The following is a 20,969-nucleotide window of genomic DNA, read 5'->3' on the forward strand; positions in this document are numbered from 1 at the left end:
TCCGTCTCTCTTGGCACCGAGGTAACGGGACTGCAACTCGTCTAGCTTGTAATTCAGTTGTACGATCTGTTCACAGGCTCTTCGGAATCGACGTTCGCTATTCAGCAGAGTGAATCGTTGATCGAGTCGGGAGTTTCTTGCTTTCGTCTTCATGATTGTCTCAAGATTAAGTGATGACAGTAGATTGTCGTCGGGTATTTATACCCCTGACTTCAAGTGTCATAGGCCATAACGAGAAACTCGTGTACACATTGTCAGTACACATTCTGACGCGTGTCAGCGCATTTAGTATATTGAGTGAAAGGCACACCATTTACCGTTACGCGGTCACGGTCTGTGCGCTCGACTGCAGGCTTGACCAGACACTGGACAGTAGAAATAACTGCATGGTATATTGAGTTATATATATATATAAGCCACATAACTTAGAATTGCCGAGAAAGATATTGTGACGCTCCATGGTAACGTTATTGATGACGTCATAGAACAATGGGATACAATCGCAACATCTCGTCGGCAGTCTTCGGAAGTTAACGGTTGTAACCGAACACTATAGGCAGTGAACTTCCGTTAATTACACGCGGCTAATTATGAAAATGTACGCCGGGCGAGACGGTTCGATTTACAACATACCGTCGCATGTATCGAAAAGCAGTATTTCATACTGGTCGGGCGCCTCTTATACGTGTATGTATCAAATCTAATTTATATCAACGGAATCGTGACAACGGGGGTGGGTTGGGGGGGGGGGGGGGGGCTATTTCATTGTCATAAACAAAGGAGTATTTACGCACAAAAAGCTATTTCATTGTCATAAACAAAGGAGTATTTACGCACAAAAAGGTGAAGACGCGTCTTTAGTTATACCTCTGTATGTGGTATATTAAAGCATATTATACGAGTGATTTTGTTGTCGAGTAATTATACATGTATACCAGCTTGATTCAAGGGACGTAACTCGTGTTATCATGTTCATTATACATTTACCAATATACATTTGATCACAAGGAATAAACATGGGTCTACACGCATTTGTAGCTATGATTAAGGAAATAATCAGAAATTTAATTGATATGTATTATTTTGTACTATTGAAATTATCTTAAGACGTTGATAAATTGAAGAGAAAAACATTTTAGCAATATTCGAACTCATATTCTCGTATAAGATACATGTACTTATTACTTAGCGACTAAATCACCGAGCTACCCCGGCTTATATTTAGATATATACAACTATTTGTTTTCGATAGATAGAAATAAATAACAACAAAACACAACTATTTTGCGTATTTTCGAGGTTAATGGGCACTTTTCGAGAAAAGTGTTTGGCTCTGAAAAGAGCCGTTGCTATAGGATTCAAGACTGCTTCGATTCTTGGTCACTCTTCATCATCGTCTTCGGATCCGGAAACAACGTCTACAATTTCGCCATACAGGTCTCTTCGTAATCCGGATATGTCTTCAGCTTTTTGGTGGGCATAGTCGTAGTACATGTTACGCAGGCCTTCTACAACCGACATTCTAAGTCTGTAGCTGTAGCGAAAGGTTCTCAGTCCGTCTCTCTTGGCACCGAGGTAACGGGACTGCAACTCGTCTAGCTTGTAATTCAGTTGTACGATCTGTTCACAGGCTCTTCGGAATCGACGTTCGCTATTCAGCAGAGTGAATCGTTGATCGAGTCGGGAGTTTCTTGCTTTCGTCTTCATGATTGTCTCAAGATTAAGTGATGACAGTAGATTGTCGTCGGGTATTTATACCCCTGACTTCAAGTGTCATAGGCCATAACGAGAAACTCGTGTACACATTGTCAGTACACATTCTGACGCGTGTCAGCGCATTTAGTATATTGAGTGAAAGGCACACCATTTACCGTTACGCGGTCACGGTCTGTGCGCTCGACTGCAGGCTTGACCAGACACTGGACAGTAGAAATAACTGCATGGTTATACTTAGTGATATATATATAAGCCACATAACTTAGAATTGCCGAGAAAGATATTGTGACGCTCCATGGTAACGTTATTGATGACGTCATAGAACAATGGGATACAATCGCAACATCTCGTCGGCAGTCTTCGGAAGTTAACGGTTGTAACCGAACACTATAGGCAGTGAACTTCCGTTAATTACACGCGGCTAATTATGAAAATGTACGCCGGGCGAGACGGTTCGATTTACAACATACCGTCGCATGTATCGAAAAGCAGTATTTCATACTGGTCGGGCGCCTCTTATACGTGTATGTATCAAATCTAATTTATATCAACGGAATCGTGACAACGGGGGGGGGTTGGGGGGGGGGGGGGGGGCTATTTCATTGTCATAAACAAAGGAGTATTTACGCACAAAAAGCTATTTCATTGTCATAAACAAAGGAGTATTTACGCACAAAAAGGTGAAGACGCGTCTTTAGTTATACCTCTGTATGTGGTATATTTAAGCATATTATACGAGTGATTTTGTTGTCGAGTAATTATACATGTATACCAGCTTGATTCAAGGGACGTAACTCGTGTTATCATGTTCATTATACATTTACCAATATACATTTGATCACAAGGAATAAACATGGGTCTACACGCATTTGTAGCTATGATTAAGGAAATAATCAGAAATTTAATTGATATGTATTATTTTGTACTATTGAAATTATCTTAAGACGTTGATAAATTGAAGAGAAAAACATTTTAGCAATATTCGAACTCATATTCTCGTATAAGATACATGTACTTATTACTTAGCGACTAAATCACCGAGCTACCCCGGCTTATATTTAGATATATACAACTATTTGTTTTCGATAGATAGAAATAAATAACAACTGTTACATGAACGAATAACACAACTATTTTGCGTATTTTCGAGGTTAATGGGCACTTTTCGAGAAAAGTGTTTGGCTCTGAAAAGAGCCGTTGCTATAGGATTCAAGACTGCTTCGATTCTTGGTCACTCTTCATCATCGTCTTCGGATCCGGAAACAACGTCTACAATTTCGCCATACAGGTCTCTTCGTAATCCGGATATGTCTTCAGCTTTTTGGTGGGCATAGTCGTAGTACATGTTACGCAGGCCTTCTACAACCGACATTCTAAGTCTGTAGCTGTAGCGAAAGGTTCTCAGTCCGTCTCTCTTGGCACCGAGGTAACGGGACTGCAACTCGTCTAGCTTGTAATTCAGTTGTACGATCTGTTCACAGGCTCTTCGGAATCGACGTTCGCTATTCAGCAGAGTGAATCGTTGATCGAGTCGGGAGTTTCTTGCTTTCGTCTTCATGATTGTCTCAAGATTAAGTGATGACAGTAGATTGTCGTCGGGGTATTTATACCCCTGACTTCAAGTGTCATAGGCCATAACGAGAACTCGTGTACACATTGTCAGTACACATTCTGACGCGTGTCAGCGCATTTAGTATATTGAGTGAAAGGCACACCATTTACCGTTACGCGGTCACGGTCTGTGCGCTCGACTGCAGGCTTGACCAGACACTGGACAGTAGAAATAACTGCATGGTATACTAGTGATATATATATAAGCCACATAACTTAGAATTGCCGAGAAAGATATTGTGACGCTCCATGGTAACGTTATTGATGACGTCATAGAACAATGGGATACAATCGCAACATCTCGTCGGCAGTCTTCGGAAGTTAACGGTTGTAACCGAACACTATAGGCAGTGAACTTCCGTTAATTACACGCGGCTAATTATGAAAATGTACGCCGGGCGAGACGGTTCGATTTACAACATACCGTCGCATGTATCGAAAAGCAGTATTTCATACTGGTCGGGCGCCTCTTATACGTGTATGTATCAAATCTAATTTATATCAACGGAATCGTGACAACGGGGGTGGGTTGGGGGGGGGGGGGGCTATTTCATTGTCATAAAAAAAGGAGTATTTACGCACAAAAAGCTATTTCATTGTCATAAACAAAGGAGTATTTACGCACAAAAAGGTGAAGACGCGTCTTTAGTTATACCTCTGTATGTGGTATATTTAAGCATATTATACGAGTGATTTTGTTGTCGAGTAATTATACATGTATACCAGCTTGATTCAAGGGACGTAACTCGTGTTATCATGTTCATTATACATTTACCAATATACATTTGATCACAAGGAATAAACATGGGTCTACACGCATTTGTAGCTATGATTAAGGAAATAATCAGAAATTTAATTGATATGTATTATTTTGTACTATTGAAATTATCTTAAGACGTTGATAAATTGAAGAGAAAAACATTTTAGCAATATTCGAACTCATATTCTCGTATAAGATACATGTACTTATTACTTAGCGACTAAATCACCGAGCTACCCCGGCTTATATTTAGATATATACAACTATTTGTTTTCGATAGATAGAAATAAATAACAACAAAACACAACTATTTTGCGTATTTTCGAGGTTAATGGGCACTTTTCGAGAAAAGTGTTTGGCTCTGAAAAGAGCCGTTGCTATAGGATTCAAGACTGCTTCGATTCTTGGTCACTCTTCATCATCGTCTTCGGATCCGGAAACAACGTCTACAATTTCGCCATACAGGTCTCTTCGTAATCCGGATATGTCTTCAGCTTTTTGGTGGGCATAGTCGTAGTACATGTTACGCAGGCCTTCTACAACCGACATTCTAAGTCTGTAGCTGTAGCGAAAGGTTCTCAGTCCGTCTCTCTTGGCACCGAGGTAACGGGACTGCAACTCGTCTAGCTTGTAATTCAGTTGTACGATCTGTTCACAGGCTCTTCGGAATCGACGTTCGCTATTCAGCAGAGTGAATCGTTGATCGAGTCGGGAGTTTCTTGCTTTCGTCTTCATGATTGTCTCAAGATTAAGTGATGACAGTAGATTGTCGTCGGGTATTTATACCCCTGACTTCAAGTGTCATAGGCCATAACGAGAAACTCGTGTACACATTGTCAGTACACATTCTGACGCGTGTCAGCGCATTTAGTATATTGAGTGAAAGGCACACCATTTACCGTTACGCGGTCACGGTCTGTGCGCTCGACTGCAGGCTTGACCAGACACTGGACAGTAGAAATAACTGCATGGTATACTAGTGATATATATATAAGCCACATAACTTAGAATTGCCGAGAAAGATATTGTGACGCTCCATGGTAACGTTATTGATGACGTCATAGAACAATGGGATACAATCGCAACATCTCGTCGGCAGTCTTCGGAAGTTAACGGTTGTAACCGAACACTATAGGCAGTGAACTTCCGTTAATTACACGCGGCTAATTATGAAAATGTACGCCGGGCGAGACGGTTCGATTTACAACATACCGTCGCATGTATCGAAAAGCAGTATTTCATACTGGTCGGGCGCCTCTTATACGTGTATGTATCAAATCTAATTTATATCAACGGAATCGTGACAACGGGGGGGGTGGGTTGGGGGGGGGGGGCTATTTCATTGTCATAAACAAAGGAGTATTTACGCACAAAAAGCTATTTCATTGTCATAAACAAAGGAGTATTTACGCACAAAAAGGTGAAGACGCGTCTTTAGTTATACCTCTGTATGTGGTATATTTAAGCATATTATACGAGTGATTTTGTTGTCGAGTAATTATACATGTATACCAGCTTGATTCAAGGGACGTAACTCGTGTTATCATGTTCATTATACATTTACCAATATACATTTGATCACAAGGAATAAACATGGGTCTACACGCATTTGTAGCTATGATTAAGGAAATAATCAGAAATTTAATTGATATGTATTATTTTGTACTATTGAAATTATCTTAAGACGTTGATAAATTGAAGAGAAAAACATTTTAGCAATATTCGAACTCATATTCTCGTATAAGATACATGTACTTATTACTTAGCGACTAAATCACCGAGCTACCCCGGCTTATATTTAGATATATACAACTATTTGTTTTCGATAGATAGAAATAAATAACAACAAAACACAACTATTTTGCGTATTTTCGAGGTTAATGGGCACTTTTCGAGAAAAGTGTTTGGCTCTGAAAAGAGCCGTTGCTATAGGATTCAAGACTGCTTCGATTCTTGGTCACTCTTCATCATCGTCTTCGGATCCGGAAACAACGTCTACAATTTCGCCATACAGGTCTCTTCGTAATCCGGATATGTCTTCAGCTTTTTGGTGGGCATAGTCGTAGTACATGTTACGCAGGCCTTCTACAACCGACATTCTAAGTCTGTAGCTGTAGCGAAAGGTTCTCAGTCCGTCTCTCTTGGCACCGAGGTAACGGGACTGCAACTCGTCTAGCTTGTAATTCAGTTGTACGATCTGTTCACAGGCTCTTCGGAATCGACGTTCGCTATTCAGCAGAGTGAATCGTTGATCGAGTCGGGAGTTTCTTGCTTTCGTCTTCATGATTGTCTCAAGATTAAGTGATGACAGTAGATTGTCGTCGGGTATTTATACCCCTGACTTCAAGTGTCATAGGCCATAACGAGAAACTCGTGTACACATTGTCAGTACACATTCTGACGCGTGTCAGCGCATTTAGTATATTGAGTGAAAGGCACACCATTTACCGTTACGCGGTCACGGTCTGTGCGCTCGACTGCAGGCTTGACCAGACACTGGACAGTAGAAATAACTGCATGGTATACTAGTGATATATATATAAGCCACATAACTTAGAATTGCCGAGAAAGATATTGTGACGCTCCATGGTAACGTTATTGATGACGTCATAGAACAATGGGATACAATCGCAACATCTCGTCGGCAGTCTTCGGAAGTTAACGGTTGTAACCGAACACTATAGGCAGTGAACTTCCGTTAATTACACGCGGCTAATTATGAAAATGTACGCCGGGCGAGACGGTTCGATTTACAACATACCGTCGCATGTATCGAAAAGCAGTATTTCATACTGGTCGGGCGCCTCTTATACGTGTATGTATCAAATCTAATTTATATCAACGGAATCGTGACAACGGGGGTGGGTTGGGGGGGGGGGCTATTTCATTGTCATAAACAAAGGAGTATTTACGCACAAAAAGCTATTTCATTGTCATAAACAAAGGAGTATTTACGCACAAAAAGGTGAAGACGCGTCTTTAGTTATACCTCTGTATGTGGTATATTTAAGCATATTATACGAGTGATTTTGTTGTCGAGTAATTATACATGTATACCAGCTTGATTCAAGGGACGTAACTCGTGTTATCATGTTCATTATACATTTACCAATATACATTTGATCACAAGGAATAAACATGGGTCTACACGCATTTGTAGCTATGATTAAGGAAATAATCAGAAATTTAATTGATATGTATTATTTTGTACTATTGAAATTATCTTAAGACGTTGATAAATTGAAGAGAAAAACATTTTAGCAATATTCGAACTCATATTCTCGTATAAGATACATGTACTTATTACTTAGCGACTAAATCACCGAGCTACCCCGGCTTATATTTAGATATATACAACTATTTGTTTTCGATAGATAGAAATAAATAACAACAAAACACAACTATTTTGCGTATTTTCGAGGTTAATGGGCACTTTTCGAGAAAAGTGTTTGGCTCTGAAAAGAGCCGTTGCTATAGGATTCAAGACTGCTTCGATTCTTGGTCACTCTTCATCATCGTCTTCGGATCCGGAAACAACGTCTACAATTTCGCCATACAGGTCTCTTCGTAATCCGGATATGTCTTCAGCTTTTTGGTGGGCATAGTCGTAGTACATGTTACGCAGGCCTTCTACAACCGACATTCTAAGTCTGTAGCTGTAGCGAAAGGTTCTCAGTCCGTCTCTCTTGGCACCGAGGTAACGGGACTGCAACTCGTCTAGCTTGTAATTCAGTTGTACGATCTGTTCACAGGCTCTTCGGAATCGACGTTCGCTATTCAGCAGAGTGAATCGTTGATCGAGTCGGGAGTTTCTTGCTTTCGTCTTCATGATTGTCTCAAGATTAAGTGATGACAGTAGATTGTCGTCGGGTATTTATACCCCTGACTTCAAGTGTCATAGGCCATAACGAGAAACTCGTGTACACATTGTCAGTACACATTCTGACGCGTGTCAGCGCATTTAGTATATTGAGTGAAAGGCACACCATTTACCGTTACGCGGTCACGGTCTGTGCGCTCGACTGCAGGCTTGACCAGACACTGGACAGTAGAAATAACTGCATGGTATACTAGTGATATATATATAAGCCACATAACTTAGAATTGCCGAGAAAGATATTGTGACGCTCCATGGTAACGTTATTGATGACGTCATAGAACAATGGGATACAATCGCAACATCTCGTCGGCAGTCTTCGGAAGTTAACGGTTGTAACCGAACACTATAGGCAGTGAACTTCCGTTAATTACACGCGGCTAATTATGAAAATGTACGCCGGGCGAGACGGTTCGATTTACAACATACCGTCGCATGTATCGAAAAGCAGTATTTCATACTGGTCGGGCGCCTCTTATACGTGTATGTATCAAATCTAATTTATATCAACGGAATCGTGACAACGGGGGTGGGGGGGGGGGGGGCTATTTCATTGTCATAAACAAAGGAGTATTTACGCACAAAAAGCTATTTCATTGTCATAAACAAAGGAGTATTTACGCACAAAAAGGTGAAGACGCGTCTTTAGTTATACCTCTGTATGTGGTATATTTAAGCATATTATACGAGTGATTTTGTTGTCGAGTAATTATACATGTATACCAGCTTGATTCAAGGGACGTAACTCGTGTTATCATGTTCATTATACATTTACCAATATACATTTGATCACAAGGAATAAACATGGGTCTACACGCATTTGTAGCTATGATTAAGGAAATAATCAGAAATTTAATTGATATGTATTATTTTGTACTATTGAAATTATCTTAAGACGTTGATAAATTGAAGAGAAAAACATTTTAGCAATATTCGAACTCATATTCTCGTATAAGATACATGTACTTATTACTTAGCGACTAAATCACCGAGCTACCCCGGCTTATATTTAGATATATACAACTATTTGTTTTCGATAGATAGAAATAAATAACAACAAAACACAACTATTTTGCGTATTTTCGAGGTTAATGGGCACTTTTCGAGAAAAGTGTTTGGCTCTGAAAAGAGCCGTTGCTATAGGATTCAAGACTGCTTCGATTCTTGGTCACTCTTCATCATCGTCTTCGGATCCGGAAACAACGTCTACAATTTCGCCATACAGGTCTCTTCGTAATCCGGATATGTCTTCAGCTTTTTGGTGGGCATAGTCGTAGTACATGTTACGCAGGCCTTCTACAACCGACATTCTAAGTCTGTAGCTGTAGCGAAAGGTTCTCAGTCGGTCTCTCTTGGCACCGAGGTAACGGGACTGCAACTCGTCTAGCTTGTAATTCAGTTGTACGATCTGTTCACAGGCTCTTCGGAATCGACGTTCGCTATTCAGCAGAGTGAATCGTTGATCGAGTCGGGAGTTTCTTGCTTTCGTCTTCATGATTGTCTCAAGATTAAGTGATGACAGTAGATTGTCGTCGGGTATTTATACCCCTGACTTCAAGTGTCATAGGCCATAACGAGAAACTCGTGTACACATTGTCAGTACACATTCTGACGCGTGTCAGCGCATTTAGTATATTGAGTGAAAGGCACACCATTTACCGTTACGCGGTCACGGTCTGTGCGCTCGACTGCAGGCTTGACCAGACACTGGACAGTAGAAATAACTGCATGGTATACTAGTGATATATATATATAAGCCACATAACTTAGAATTGCCGAGAAAGATATTGTGACGCTCCATGGTAACGTTATTGATGACGTCATAGAACAATGGGATACAATCGCAACATCTCGTCGGCAGTCTTCGGAAGTTAACGGTTGTAACCGAACACTATAGGCAGTGAACTTCCGTTAATTACACGCGGCATAATTATGAAAATGTACGCCGGGCGAGACGGTTCGATTTACAACATACCGTCGCATGTATCGAAAAGCAGTATTTCATACTGGTCGGGCGCCTCTTATACGTGTATGTATCAAATCTAATTTATATCAACGGAATCGTGACAACGGGGGTGGGTGGGGGGGGGGGGGGGCTATTTCATTGTCATAAACAAAGGAGTATTTACGCACAAAAAGCTATTTCATTGTCATAAACAAAGGAGTATTTACGCACAAAAAGGTGAAGACGCGTCTTTAGTTATACCTCTGTATGTGGTATATTTAAGCATATTATACGAGTGATTTTGTTGTCGAGTAATTATACATGTATACCAGCTTGATTCAAGGGACGTAACTCGTGTTATCATGTTCATTATACATTTACCAATATACATTTGATCACAAGGAATAAACATGGGTCTACACGCATTTGTAGCTATGATTAAGGAAATAATCAGAAATTTAATTGATATGTATTATTTTGTACTATTGAAATTATCTTAAGACGTTGATAAATTGAAGAGAAAAAACATTTTAGCAATATTCGAACTCATATTCTCGTATAAGATACATGTACTTATTACTTAGCGACTAAATCACCGAGCTACCCCGGCTTATATTTAGATATATACAACTATTTGTTTTCGATAGATAGAAATAAATAACAACAAAACACAACTACATATTTTGCGTATTTTCGAGGTTAATGGGCACTTTTCGAGAAAAGTGTTTGGCTCTGAAAAGAGCCGTTGCTATAGGATTCAAGACTGCTTCGATTCTTGGTCACTCTTCATCATCGTCTTCGGATCCGGAAACAACGTCTACAATTTCGCCATACAGGTCTCTTCGTAATCCGGATATGTCTTCAGCTTTTTGGTGGGCATAGTCGTAGTACATGTTACGCAGGCCTTCTACAACCGACATTCTAAGTCTGTAGCTGTAGCGAAAGGTTCTCAGTCCGTCTCTCTTGGCACCGAGGTAACGGGACTGCAACTCGTCTAGCTTGTAATTCAGTTGTACGATCTGTTCACAGGCTCTTCGGAATCGACGTTCGCTATTCAGCAGAGTGAATCGTTGATCGAGTCGGGAGTTTCTTGCTTTCGTCTTCATGATTGTCTCAAGATTAAGTGATGACAGTAGATTGTCGTCGGGTATTTATACCCCTGACTTCAAGTGTCATAGGCCATAACGAGAAACTCGTGTACACATTGTCAGTACACATTCTGACGCGTGTCAGCGCATTTAGTATATTGAGTGAAAGGCACACCATTTACCGTTACGCGGTCACGGTCTGTGCGCTCGACTGCAGGCTTGACCAGACACTGGACAGTAGAAATAACTGCATGGTATACTAGTGATATATATATAAGCCACATAACTAGAATTGCCGAGAAAGATATTGTGACGCTCCATGGTAACGTTATTGATGACGTCATAGAACAATGGGATACAATCGCAACATCTCGTCGGCAGTCTTCGGAAGTTAACGGTTGTAACCGAACACTATAGGCAGTGAACTTCCGTTAATTACACGCGGCTAATTATGAAAATGTACGCCGGGCGAGACGGTTCGATTTACAACATACCGTCGCATGTATCGAAAAGCAGTATTTCATACTGGTCGGGCGCCTCTTATACGTGTATGTATCAAATCTAATTTATATCAACGGAATCGTGACAACGGGGGGGGTGGGGGGGGGGGGGGCTATTTCATTGTCATAAACAAAGGAGTATTTACGCACAAAAAGCTATTTCATTGTCATAAACAAAGGAGTATTTACGCACAAAAAGGTGAAGACGCGTCTTTAGTTATACCTCTGTATGTGGTATATTTAAGCATATTATACGAGTGATTTTGTTGTCGAGTAATTATACATGTATACCAGCTTGATTCAAGGGACGTAACTCGTGTTATCATGTTCATTATACATTTACCAATATACATTTGATCACAAGGAATAAACATGGGTCTACACGCATTTGTAGCTATGATTAAGGAAATAATCAGAAATTTAATTGATATGTATTATTTTGTACTATTGAAATTATCTTAAGACGTTGATAAATTGAAGAGAAAAACATTTTAGCAATATTCGAACTCATATTCTCGTATAAGATACATGTACTTATTACTTAGCGACTAAATCACCGAGCTACCCCGGCTTATATTTAGATATATACAACTATTTGTTTTCGATAGATAGAAATAAATAACAACAAAACACAACTATTTTGCGTATTTTCGAGGTTAATGGGCACTTTTCGAGAAAAGTGTTTGGCTCTGAAAAGAGCCGTTGCTATAGGATTCAAGACTGCTTCGATTCTTGGTCACTCTTCATCATCGTCTTCGGATCCGGAAACAACGTCTACAATTTCGCCATACAGGTCTCTTCGTAATCCGGATATGTCTTCAGCTTTTTGGTGGGCATAGTCGTAGTACATGTTACGCAGGCCTTCTACAACCGACATTCTAAGTCTGTAGCTGTAGCGAAAGGTTCTCAGTCCGTCTCTCTTGGCACCGAGGTAACGGGACTGCAACTCGTCTAGCTTGTAATTCAGTTGTACGATCTGTTCACAGGCTCTTCGGAATCGACGTTCGCTATTCAGCAGAGTGAATCGTTGATCGAGTCGGGAGTCTCTTGCTTTCGTCTTCATGATTGTCTCAAGATTAAGTGATGACAGTAGATTGTCGTCGGGTATTTATACCCCTGACTTCAAGTGTCATAGGCCATAACGAGAAACTCGTGTACACATTGTCAGTACACATTCTGACGCGTGTCAGCGCATTTAGTATATTGAGTGAAAGGCACACCATTTACCGTTACGCGGTCACGGTCTGTGCGCTCGACTGCAGGCTTGACCAGACACTGGACAGTAGAAATAACTGCATGGTATACTAGTGAATATATATATAAGCCACATAACTTAGAATTGCCGAGAAAGATATTGTGACGCTCTATGGTAACGTTATTGATGACGTCATAGAACAATGGGATACAATCGCAACATCTCGTCGGCAGTCTTCGGAAGTTAACGGTTGTAACCGAACACTATAGGCAGTGAACTTCCGTTAATTACACGCGGCTAATTATGAAAATGTACGCCGGGCGAGACGGTTCGATTTACAACATACCGTCGCATGTATCGAAAAGCAGTATTTCATACTGGTCGGGCGCCTCTTATACGTGTATGTATCAAATCTAATTTATATCAACGGAATCGTGACAACGGGGGTGGGTTGGGGGGGGGGGGGGGGGGGCTATTTCATTGTCATAAACAAAGGAGTATTTACGCACAAAAAGCTATTTCATTGTCATAAACAAAGGAGTATTTACGCACAAAAAGGTGAAGACGCGATCTTTTAGTTATACCTCTGTATGTGGTATATTTAAGCATATTATACGAGTGATTTTGTTGTCGAGTAATTATACATGTATACCAGCTTGATTCAAGGGACGTAACTCGTGTTATCATGTTCATTATACATTTACCAATATACATTTGATCACAAGGAATAAACATGGGTCTACACGCATTTGTAGCTATGATTAAGGAAATAATCAGAAATTTAATTGATATGTATTATTTTGTACTATTGAAATTATCTTAAGACGTTGATAAATTGAAGAGAAAAACATTTTAGCAATATTCGAACTCATATTCTCGTATAAGATACATGTACTTATTACTTAGCGACTAAATCACCGAGCTACCCCGGCTTATATTTAGATATATACAACTATTTGTTTTCGATAGATAGAAATAAATAACAACAAAGATCACAACTATTTTGCGTATTTTCGAGGTTAATGGGCACTTTTCGAGAAAAGTGTTTGGCTCTGAAAAGAGCCGTTGCTATAGGATTCAAGACTGCTTCGATTCTTGGTCACTCTTCATCATCGTCTTCGGATCCGGAAACAACGTCTACAATTTCGCCATACAGGTCTCTTCGTAATCCGGATATGTCTTCAGCTTTTTGGTGGGCATAGTCGTAGTACATGTTACGCAGGCCTTCTACAACCGACATTCTAAGTCTGTAGCTGTAGCGAAAGGTTCTCAGTCCGTCTCTCTTGGCACCGAGGTAACGGGACTGCAACTCGTCTAGCTTGTAATTCAGTTGTACGATCTGTTCACAGGCTCTTCGGAATCGACGTTCGCTATTCAGCAGAGTGAATCGTTGATCGAGTCGGGAGTTTCTTGCTTTCGTCTTCATGATTGTCTCAAGATTAAGTGATGACAGTAGATTGTCGTCGGGTATTTATACCCCTGACTTCAAGTGTCATAGGCCATAACGAGAAACTCGTGTACACATTGTCAGTACACATTCTGACGCGTGTCAGCGCATTTAGTATATTGAGTGAAAGGCACACCATTTACCGTTACGCGGTCACGGTCTGTGCGCTCGACTGCAGGCTTGACCAGACACTGGACAGTAGAAATAACTGCATGGTATACTAGTGATATATATATATAAGCCACATAACTTAGAATTGCCGAGAAAGATATTGTGACGCTCCATGGTAACGTTATTGATGACGTCATAGAACAATGGGATACAATCGCAACATCTCGTCGGCAGTCTTCGGAAGTTAACGGTTGTAACCGAACACTATAGGCAGTGAACTTCCGTTAATTACACGCGGCTAATTATGAAAATGTACGCCGGGCGAGACGGTTCGATTTACAACATACCGTCGCATGTATCGAAAAGCAGTATTTCATACTGGTCGGGCGCCTCTTATACGTGTATGTATCAAATCTAATTTATATCAACGGAATCGTGACAACGGGGGTGGGTTGGGGGGGGGGGGGGGGGCTATTTCATTGTCATAAACAAAGGAGTATTTACGCACAAAAAGCTATTTCATTGTCATAAACAAAGGAGTATTTACGCACAAAAAGGTGAAGACGCGTCTTTAGTTATACCTCTGTATGTGGTATATTTAAGCATATTATACGAGTGATTTTGTTGTCGAGTAATTATACATGTATACCAGCTTGATTCAAGGGACGTAACTCGTGTTATCATGTTCATTATACATTTACCAATATACATTTGATCACAAGGAATAAACATGGGTCTACACGCATTTGTAGCTATGATTAAGGAAATAATCAGAAATTTAATTGATATGTATTATTTTGTACTATTGAAATTATCTTAAGACGTTGATAAATTGAAGAGAAAAACATTTTAGCAATATTCGAACTCATATTCTCGTATAAGATACATGTACTTATTACTTAGCGACTAAATCACCGAGCTACCCCGGCTTATATTTAGATATATACAACTATTTGTTTTCGATAGATAGAAATAAATAACAACAAAACACAACTATTTTGCGTATTTTCGAGGTTAATGGGCACTTTTCGAGAAAAGTGTTTGGCTCTGAAAAGAGCCGTTGCTATAGGATTCAAGACTGCTTCGATTCTTGGTCACTCTTCATCATCGTCTTCGGATCCGGAAACAACGTCTACAATTTCGCCATACAGGTCTCTTCGTAATCCGGATATGTCTTCAGCTTTTTGGTGGGCATAGTCGTAGTACATGTTACGCAGGCCTTCTACAACCGACATTCTAAGTCTGTAGCTGTAGCGAAAGGTTCTCAGTCCGTCTCTCTTGGCACTATGGTGGCTGATTACGGCCATCTCGTGTTGTTGTGTTGTCGCCTTGTCGTGTTGTCGCCTTGTCGAGTTGTCGCGGTCTCAAACTGCGACAACCCGAGATTTAACAGTTAAAATGTCGACTTGTCGCGTTTTCGAACCGCGACAAGTCGACAACACGACAAGACGACAAGTCGACAACACGACAAGTCGACATTTCAAACACGCTAATTAGCGCGTACAGAATCTCGTGTTGTCGCGGTAAAATGTCGACTTGTCGTGTTGTCGAGTTGTCGACTTGTCGTGTTGTCGCCTTGTCGTGTTGTCGACTTGTCGTGTTGTCGAGTTGTCGACTTGTCGCCTTCCTGTTACACATGCGCAAATCATATGAAATAACCACTATCTTTGAATATAGAAAGCTGAAGTCAGTGCTTGTGAATATTTGGTGTGTTTGTAAGATATTCGATGTTCAAAATTGTTAAAAAATTATATTTTTCCCCATTGTTAACTCTTTTGAAATGTATTATACTTAACGGAAATCATAATATTAAATTAATTGAATATTAACAAAACAAAGGATATTGTCAGAACACAGAACAAAAATGTTTGTACAATGAACAGTAACAGAGAGGACAAATGTACATGTATATTAACTTAATATTGTAAAATCTCCTTTACAAAATATTGTGTTATTACTCGGTTAAAACTTATTATTCAATGTGAAGAATTGAAGAGAACACGGATGATAAGACGAAATATTATCTATTATTACTAATTACTGTAATATGTTATGTGTGCAGTACATCAAACAATAACCTTAATTTAAGATCTAATAAAGAATTTGATTTAAAACGATAAGAAAAAATCATTAAAACTTTCATTTAGTCCAAAGCGTTATAGAACAGATAAGGTGTTGTGCCCCATCTTTCTAGTAATTAGTTCATCTATTTTGATCATCTGCATGCATCACAACGTATATAATGTTAATATTCTTATTTTAAAAATTTGTTTATTATAATACAGCAAGATTTAACCCTCGAAAGTTTGATTGTGCATTTTGACTACAGTAATTCATACAATAGTAATCAAATGCTGTAGCATAGATACTTCCAGTAGACATTTAATATAATGGAACTCTTGCAAAAGAAAAGTACACAATTAGTTTTTCTGGGTCTAGAAATTCCTAATACATAAAACATGTGTTCATTTTACGAAATGAATATCATAATTATATATAATAATCTTTCTCAAAGCGATCAATTTGTGGTTAAGAGAGGCTTGGCTTATTATGATACATCCAAGTATAATTGACCTGTGTTAATATGGTCCGAGTGCAAAGTCAATAAAAGCAACTCAAGTTACATTACGCAAACATTGAGTTCTTCAGGGTGGTGTCCTATGGTCGATGTTTTTTCTTGTAAGTAACATGCACATTAGAGAATGCTTTGATACTTGCCAAAGAAAATAATATCTAGTATAAAAAATAAGGACCTCAGTTTCGGTTCATATGGTGTTATACCGCCCTGGTATAATTTAAAATAATGACCTCGGGCTACGGTCTGGGTTATTATTTATTCTACCAGGGCGGGACAACAACATATATACATCCTTATGCATGTATATCTGCAGTGCTTTTTTGTCTATATATTCGGTAATTCCTGTGTTATATTTGATACATTTACCATTATGCTCCGTCGTTATATCGAGATATTCGATGCCTTTTCCTTTATATTATGTAGCTAAAATTAAACTTTATATTCGGTACAAATTTCTTTAAATTCTGTACACACTTCTTTATATGATGTGCAGCCTTCTTTATATAATGTGCAAACATTTATATAATGAAGATCAAATCCGGCTTATAATATTTGCATAATTTTTCGGCTGATTTCGTCTTAGTGACAGCACTTTGAATAGTTGTGTAGGATTTTGAAAAGGAAATTATTGCTCTTACCAACGGTAGTAACCGTTTTTGTGAAGATTTACTATAAATATGATTTTAACCGCTAAAACTTCATATAGGTGGACTACGTTTTGTTTGTCTCGGGATCTATCCATCCTTCTCAATATATATATCACCATGTAGATTACGATTTTACCGATTTTTGTATTTAAACTCATAAAACGTCCAAAATAGTCTATGCATGACACTCTGGTGGGGTCCAAATCATTGGGTCGCCATCTACATGTAGACAATTAATCCTGTGTCTATATTGGATCACCAATATAAGAAGAAAAAAAATTGATTTTGTTTTTAATTTTAGATGTGCTACTATTTTGTTAATTCATATCACGAAAATAAAAACAATTAAGAAGCAAACGCTAATTGAATTCTTCGTTTCGGAGAGGTAGTTGGTCTTAAAAGCTGTATATATGTGCCGTAATTTTCATACTCACGAATCAAGAGCTTTTGGATATTTTATTCACCATCAACCTTTCGAAAATTACATTTACAAGTATGAATAAGAACTGAAAATGATTTTGACAGTACATATGCGGTCAGGCTATAAAGCCAAGATGTGGTCTACAATTTCATTTAACATTTTTATAAAAGAAATTATAAAGTGATTACTGCAGGTATGCATTTATCTTAACATACATAAGACATAAATTCTGACTTGTAAATAATGTTTACAAGGCATCGTACATGGTTTTCTGACCATTTGAATGATTATCACACCTTAAAAGAACCTGATGGTTTTCAATAGTTTCTTGAAGAAAAAAATGCATGCCTAGTTACGACACATATAACTTAATTAATCAACACATAAAATCGGGTAATTAATAAAACAAAATGTTCCCAGCCGTCATACATCATCTATGATATAGGTATATGTATATATAATATCCGAATAGCGTATATTGAACTTTGATTCCTAGGCGTGGCAACATTATAAGATTTTTCAAATATGTAGATCTGTTACCCTGTTGAGATCAGCCGCTTGATTTTTACACTTCAACTTATCCTAAAACATGTTCCCTAACAGGCTTAGTTGAATTCGGACCAGTTGAGAAGGTGATCGAATTGTTATATTTAATGGTGATAGACGACAAATAAAAGTGATGTCGATAGGTCACCTGCCTGGGTGACCACCTTATCCTTAATAGTTCGAAGGCCTGTTAATCTGAACGTCCGTTAGTCCGAACGACCGTTAGTCCTAAGGCCCATAAGTCGGAAAGTCTGATAGTCCGATAACCGATATAAATGTACAGACTTAATTACAAGACTCAGTAGTAAACTTGCTAAGATATGTGTAACTCTAGATTGACATCATCTCTATGTGACCCACGGATGATTGCACTGCACTACGCTACAATTATCACAAATGTAACGTAGGGTCACCGACAAAAAAACGAAATGAAATTGTGAAAAAAACATAATCTTGCAATACATGTACGTTAAACGTATCCGATATGAAAGAGTGTATATTTACACTGCAATCCTGGTTATTAGTTTCCATAATTACCATTATGCGAACCATTTTCATCATTGAAAAAGGAGAGAATAAACAAGTAAAAGGAAGCAGGAAACACAAAAATAAGTCGTGAAATACATATTTCAAACATGTAGGCAGGTTAGAATTGGTGATATATATCATCCATTCATGCAGCCATGTTATCCCTAATGCAATCAAATTGCAGTACACATAAGCTTTACATTGGGCGTATGTTTGTAAGATAATTCATAAAATGTATATTTATGTGACATCTTATAAAATGTAAGATATTTTCTATCTCTTTATGATTTTTTTGACTTATAATTATGATTTATTTGTTATCATGCAATGCTCATTGAAGAAATCACAACTTGCCGTCCATAGAAGTTTGCAGTTAAATAATTTTAAAGAATTCCCGAAAAATGTATTTATCACAATTTATTGAAAACATGTCAAACTATAAATTTACATGAAGTAAAACAACTACATAATTGCAATATTTTCTAATTTTCGGATTAACGGGCCTTCGAACTATTAGGCCTTAGCGGTTCAAGTGACCTTAAAATTAACAGATGACGATTACTGCTTACTAATCAGACCATTATTACACGATTATCATATAATAAACAAATTATTGAAATTCATAGTTCAGAGAAAAAAATACTTTGACAACTCTTGGTAAAGAAATTGTTAACAAATATCTTCATCTAGCTACAGCCACATGCACACAATTATTTTCATAAGCAATCCAATATGGCGAGTGTTATCCATTGTTTGCGCATGTGTAACAGGAAGGCGACAAGTCGACAACTCGACAACACGACAAGTCGACAACACGACAAGTCGACAACTCGACAACACGACAAGTCGACATTTTACCGCGACAACACGAGATTCTGTACGCGCTAATTAGCGTGTTTGAAATGTCGACTTGTCGTGTTGTCGACTTGTCGTCTTGTCGTGTTGTCGACTTGTCGCGGTTCGAAAACGCGACAAGTCGACATTTTAACTGTTAAATCTCGGGTTGTCGCAGTTTGAGACCGCGACAACTCGACAAGGCGACAACACGACAAGGCGACAACACGACAACACGAGATGGCCGTAATCAGCCACCATATGGCACCGAGGTAACGGGACTGCAACTCGTCTAGCTTGTAATTCAGTTGTACGATCTGTTCACAGGTTCTTCGGAATCGACGTTCTATGGTGGCTGATTACGGCCATCTCGTGTTGTTGTGTTGTCGCCTTGTCGTGTTGTCGCCTTGTCGAGTTGTCGCGGTCTCAAACTGCGACAACACGAGATTTAACAGTTAAAATGTCGACTTGTCGCGTTTCCGAACCGCGACAAGTCGACAACACGACAAGGCGACAAGTCGACAACACGACAACACGACATTTTGTACACGCTAATTAGCGCGTACAGAATCTCGTGTTGTCGCGGTAAAATGTCGACTTGTCGCGTTGTCGACTTGTCGTGTTGTCGAGTTGTCGTGTTGTCGTGTTGTCGACTTGTCGTGTTGTCGAGTTGTCGTGTTGTCGACTTGTCGCCTTGTCGTGTTGTCGAGTTGTCGTGTTGTTGCCTTCCTGTTACACATGCGCAAACCATGTAGAATAAACGCCATATTGGATTGATGAACAAAATAAGTAAGTGTTTACGTATGTATTCTAATAGCTACGCATAGTATCTATCTTCACAATGAGTTGTCAAAGTTTATGTTTGTAAATTGTGAATTACAATAACTGGTTTATATCCTTATAATTGTAAAATATTGAACAGAAATGGAACAATATCAGTGTCATAAATCAACACTTTTGCAACGTTTTCAGCGGATGCGGATGCCATTTACTCACGTTGACAGGCCCCATAACGCAGGCAATGCAGACGTTATGCTTATCCGCTATATATAGCTGACGACCGTTTTCAATTTAAGATTTAAGAAATGCTCAAAGTTAAGCATGTAACAGGTATTTAGCTAAAATGTATTTTACTGAAAGGTCGAGATGATTTTATAATACATGT

Source organism: Argopecten irradians, unplaced genomic scaffold (assembly GCF_041381155.1).
Source record: "Argopecten irradians isolate NY unplaced genomic scaffold, Ai_NY scaffold_0104, whole genome shotgun sequence".
NCBI classification, from domain to species: Eukaryota; Metazoa; Mollusca; class Bivalvia; order Pectinida; family Pectinidae; genus Argopecten; species Argopecten irradians.